At 50.5% G+C, this 5629-nt stretch overlaps 1 protein-coding gene across 9 annotated transcripts in view; it reads right to left on the reverse strand.

Moving 5' to 3' along the window:
* The window catches only part of PPFIBP2 (PPFIA binding protein 2), a 145713-nt gene extending 143438 nt beyond the window's left edge, over positions 1-2275 (reverse strand). For 6 of the 9 annotated variants that reach the window (XM_057748908.1, XM_057748906.1, XM_057748907.1 and 3 more), the window contains exon 1: positions 2047-2274. The gene's annotated coding sequence lies outside the window, so the exon portion shown is untranslated. Of the gene's footprint in view, positions 1-686; positions 705-2046 lie in introns of those variants that run through there. The other 3 variants (XM_057748917.1, XM_057748903.1, XM_057748904.1) reach the window with 2 other exon arrangements.
* Positions 2276-5629: the final 3354 nt, after the last annotated feature.

Consider the following 5629-nt stretch of genomic DNA (forward strand, 5'->3'; position numbering starts at 1 on the left):
TCTTTTCCCACTGGTCACTGCTTCCCATAGCACCGCCAGAGTCCACCCCAGCAGTTTCCACCTGGCCTTCATCAGAATCGCAAAGCAACTTGGTAAAGACCTGCCAGACCTACTTAATCCGAGTAATTTAAAAGCTCCCCAGGCGATAGTGAGACACAGCCAGGTCTGCAAACTACAGTTCTCAATCCTTGCTATAGATAGTGAAGGGGCTGCACCGCTGGGAAAGACTTGTAAGAAATGCAGAATGTCAGGTCCCACCCCTGACCTAGGAATCAGAATTTGCATTTGAACAAGATCTCCAGGTGACTCTTAAGCTCGTTAAGGGTTGAAAAGCACTGCTACAAAATGTTGCCTGACGGTTCATTCCACAAATATTTACTGGATTTTCTCTGACCAGCTAGAGGTTGGGAGGTTGAGAGGGTCAAGGGCCAAGGTCCCTGACTTTAAACTCACAGAACCGTCAGTCAATCTCCTACTTAAAACTCATTGTTGGTTCTCATACTTTCAAAGCCCAGACTTCTGCACCTGGCCTTCATGGCCTGCTGGGAACTGGTTTCTTCCTTGTTACCAGCTTTATTGTCTATCACTCACCATAGGAGCCAAGCTGGGCCACTTGCCACTTCTCACCGCTACAAAGTGCTCGCCTGCCTACACAGCTCTCATGGCACAGGTCACGCTCTACCTACCTCTGCCTGAAGAAACCCAGGAGAAATCCTTCCAGGTCCATCATGCATATGCCAGCCTCTTCTTGAAATTATCCCAGATCTTCTGTGCTCAGATGAAAGACAGAAATTCCCAGAACTCTTTGCTCTTACCTCCATCATAGCATTTATCTCATTCTACTTAAAGTCAGGGCACCTGCCCTAGCTACCCCCCAGTAAAGAGACCATGAAGCTCAGTTCCTCTGCAGTAGTAATAAGCTAATAACTGACACATCATCGAATCTCAGAGTAATAACAACAATGTATTAAATTAAATTACGGATGAACGCAGTAAGTGTAAAGTTCACCAGTCTCCCCCATCTCCCACTTCAAAGTCGTTTAAATATGAATTTAAGCAGATTACATACAAACAGGCTGCCTCTCAAGCCCCAAGGAGAAACAATCTCTAAATCAAATATTTTGTGTTTTTCATATGGTACAAATAATAAAGACTGAACATGCTGAAGATTAATTTTGTGTACAGCCAACTACCTTTGTTGGGCATTAAACTTCACAGAATGCAACATACAATTTGTATTATAATCGATGAATGAGCTGGGAGAGGAAGGAGAGAGATGAGACAGGAAGTAAACCAAAATATGAAAAGGGAGACGGATCTATACCAAATATCCAGCTGCTCTAAAAGTAAAAATATAATACCCTGGATTTGTTTTTTAAGAGGATCAAACGCTGGCTAGAACGCCTGTTTTGATCTTTCGCACACTTCGGAAGTTCTGGTCTTTAAACATATAATCTTATTTTCATCTGTGGAACAACTGCAGGTCTGGAGTCCGGGATGTCATGAGGGAGAGGAGCCCACTTTCAAACAGAACCATCCCTATCTTGCCGTCTACTGAATCTCAGTGACTTGAGATTTGGAAAAGCATGTTGCATTTTTGCAATTATACAGTTGGTTTCAGCTAAGGCGTTGCAGCTGGACACACGCTCTGCGGAACACCGATTTGCTTGGGGAAAGAGACCGTAAGCTTCCCGACCACTTTGGGCTCCCTCTCTAGACTACGCCGCTGCTCCAGCTGACTGAGCAGAGCTCTGACATACTACACAGAACTGAGGTGATCTGCCACCCTGCGCATCTCCAGGGCCATCCGGGCACCTGTAGGGGCGCGGACTGTCCGTAGACCCCGGACAGGACTGGGTGGAGATTCGGAGCAAATCCACAGGAGTTACACCCTCTTCCCCGTCTTCTGGCCAGAGATGGGGAGGAGGGTCCCCGCCCTCGCGCCAGGGACACTCCGGAGCTCTCAGTTCCACAGGCAATGCCCCTGCGCCGGCTCCCAGTCCCAACCGCGCAGCAGGCCTGGGGGCGTGGGGAGAACCCACTGACCTGGGTGCGGGGCTCCTCTCCGGGCAGCTCAGGTGTGCGGGCCTTTCCCGTGTCCCTCCCACCTCCGAACATGAGAGCCGAGAACCGAGCCGCAGGCCACTGACCCCACCGACCAACTAACCGACCAACCAGCGGATCGACCGGCAGCGGTCGGGTCCGGAGCCCACGTGACGGGGGCGGGACCCGAGGGAGGCTCGTCCCGGAGCGCAGGCTCCCCCACCGGCCCACCTTCCCCCGGGACCGCCCCTCTGCCACGCCCCCTCTCGCGCGCGGCTCCCAGGCAGCACGCAGGGACCCATCCGCCCAGGGTTGTTGCTTGGCGGGGACCGGCGTCGTCAGTCCCGCCCCTTCGAACCTGCTTAGCCCCCTCCTGTCCAGCCGCAACTCCGGCCCCGCCCCCTGGGCCGAGCTTACCGCCCCAAGCCCCGCCTCTCTCAGGAGGCCACGCCCCTCCGCGGAGCCCCGCCCCGCTCTTGTCACCTCCCCCTCCAGCCCCGTTCCGGGCCTCGGGGAGTCGCCCGCGGGTTCTCAGCCCTGACCCCTGGGCTTCACCAGCCCTTCAGCACCACTTCTTGGCCTTGGGAATGAAAGCGAAAAGCAGAAAGGGAACTTGGGTTGAGAACTGCAAAGAGAGAGAAGCCACAGAAAAAACGTTTTAGAGGCACTCCCAGCGCAGCAACCGCTTGGGTGTGCGGACTTCTGGGCCCGTGCGATCGCGTTCAAATTGAGGTTGGCCGGACGGCAGCCTCATTTCTTGTCTCTGAGCGCCCTCAGTTAGAAAGACCGAGGCACCCTGGGGTCTGGCCGCACTTGAACCCTGCAACCTGGGGTGGAGGTCCCTCTAGTGGTCGGCGCCAATCAAAGGCACTGGCCCCCATTCTTGTGAGCAGCTGGGGACAAGCAGTACTGCCCTGTGACCAGTGCTTAGGCGGGGTTCCATAGGCACAAGAAAAGCTTGGGCGATGTCTGACCACAGAAATGGACTGCAGAATCAGCGCGGCACTGGGTCCGGGGGACCTAGTCCAACACCTTTCCCCATTGAAGGGCCTGAATCCCCTTTGGTTGTGCCACTAGGTTGTTGCCCTGCCTGGGCCTCCAAGAATTGGTTGCTCGGTTCAGCTGATTAAAATCCCTGTGGGCCTCAGATGGCATGACACCAGGGACTCTGGCATAGTCCCCAGCTCTGGCAGGAGTCACTACCGCCCTAACCTCAGTTTTTATCTGCATTTCTACAAGCTGGAGTGTTGACAAATTCCACAAGACATCTTTTTTCATATTATCCTGGTGGTCTGAAATACCAGTGTGCCCAGAAGATTTGTACATGTGAACAAAATTTAAGCCACTTAAACTTAAACTGGCAAATATGAGACTCTGGTCACTGCAGGAACCTGGCCAGAGGCAGGCCACAGGCAAAGCCAGCAGAGAAAGGCTGGGGCCCACAAGAGTTGTGTTACAACAGGACACTCTTTAGTTCTCTTTCACTTCCTTAAAATAGCAGCACACAGGCTTTTGTAGAGGAGGCTACCACAGTTCACACGAGTTCATGGGTGTTTCCAAATCCCACATGTTATTGCCCTAGTGGACCCACAGTCCCCAGAGAATGCTAGTCTGTTCTTTAGAAGTATACAATTACTCTTTAAAAATCACTTTTTAAAAATGGCGTAAGTCACAGACATTGAAAACAAACTTATGGTTACCAAAAGGGAAAGGGGGATGAGGGGTAAATTAGGATTTTGGGATTAGCAGATACACAAGGATCTACTGTATAGCACAGGGAACTATATTCAATATCTTGTAATAACCTATAATAAAAAAGAATCTGAAAAATATGTGTATTTATGTATAACTGCATCACTCTGCTGTACACCTGAAACTAATACATTGTAAATCAACTGTACTTCAATTTTTGAAAAATAGTGTAAGTCACTGGCCTTCCAGCTTATTCACACTTTGGAACCACTTTAGGGGAGGTGGTTTGAAAATTACAGTACTGTCTGGTCCCACCTCCAGAGGCTCGGACTGAGTGGTCTGGGGGTATGGCCTGGCATCAGGATTTTTAAAAGCTCATCAGGTGATTCCTAGGTGCAGTCAAATTTACGAACCACTGGTCTAGGTCTTAGGAACTTCAATCCTCACTGAAATCCAACAAGAGAGCCAGAGCTGAAAAGTTCACCTGAAAGAAGCCCAAGAAGTGTTTGAGGGCCTGCAAGTCCAGCCCTGACTCCCAGGACACAAAGTAGCCCGTTAACAGGGGCTTCCTGGAGAAAATGTCTTGACCTAAAAAAGTGATTCTAGCTGCAGGATTTAAGACATCGGAGTGGGTTGTTAGTGGCAAGTGTGCCCCGCAGAACTGTCAAAGCAAAGCATCTCACAGGTGAAAGGCAGGTAGCACATTGCAGGCAGCCTCCGTGTGCTGCCAGGGCAACTGTGTATGCAGGACTTACACATAATTCCACTCAATAATTCCCCCGCTACCCTCCTAGGCAGCCTGCATTCCTTTTCCCTGTGAAATAGGTAATGCCGTTTTACCCATGTGGCCGCTAATGTCGCCAAATCCACAGAGTGGGTAATATCAACCTATTTGGTTATTCATACCTGCCTCATTCCACAACAGCTTTGGGCTCTCTGTATCACTCTGTTAGAACTGTGAGTAATTGCTGCGTCCAAGGAGTGAGTAATTCCATTCTGCCAAAGATTTACTCAAATGCTCTGGGGGAAAAAAAAACCCTCTCTTCACTGCCTATGGTCCCAGCCTGGGCTTGGCAGAGTTGGGAAAACAGCTGCAAGCACACACAGCAAACCCTCTCATGTGACGAACCTGGACAGACAGAGGCCTCAGCACATGACACAGGCTGGCACCACAGCCTGCACTTGTGACCCGAACCAGGCTGCAGTGGACAGACGCGTGGGAAAGAGTTTGAAGAAGCCCCTCTGGAAGGGCAGAGCCCCCCTCTGTCCCCTGTGGCACATGGCACGCCTGCTACGGCAGGGAGTCCCTTGCCTGCTGTCTGGCTTCCATCCAGATTCCAGAATATTTACCGAGGGCCTCGGTGTGTTGGAGGTGGTTCACAGGAAACCCAAGCACAGGCAGCACTCCCTGAAACTTTTCTGCTGAGGGCATGTAGGCAAATAGACCCTGATGAGGTTTATTTGCTTAGTGTCAGTTTTATTATATTTCAGGCAAGATGAGAGAAGCAAGGGAAGGGAAGGCAGGATGAGGCTGCAGGTGGGGTCCTCACCCTTAGGCTGGTTTTCTGGAGGAAGTAGCTTTAGCAAGGCCTATAGGAGGGTCTTGTGTGAACATGAAACTAGCTAAAGGGTCAAACCATTACTTTTAGGCAGAAATGTTGAACATATTGCTTACAGAAGGTTGGGTGAACAAACATACATATTCGATGCTTCCTTGGACAATGGAAAGATTATGGGGTTTGCAGTATTTTCTAGCTCTATGTTTCATTTTGTAGCTTTGGTACTTTGAACAGCTCACCTAAACCCTCCTCATCTGTTAAGACTTGTCCTGCCTATCTCATAAGGGTGAGATGAGTTGTAACAGGTGCAGACACTTTGTAACCGCAAAGTGGTA

This window comes from Hippopotamus amphibius, chromosome 9, assembly GCF_030028045.1.
Source record: "Hippopotamus amphibius kiboko isolate mHipAmp2 chromosome 9, mHipAmp2.hap2, whole genome shotgun sequence".
NCBI classification, from domain to species: Eukaryota; Metazoa; Chordata; class Mammalia; order Artiodactyla; family Hippopotamidae; genus Hippopotamus; species Hippopotamus amphibius.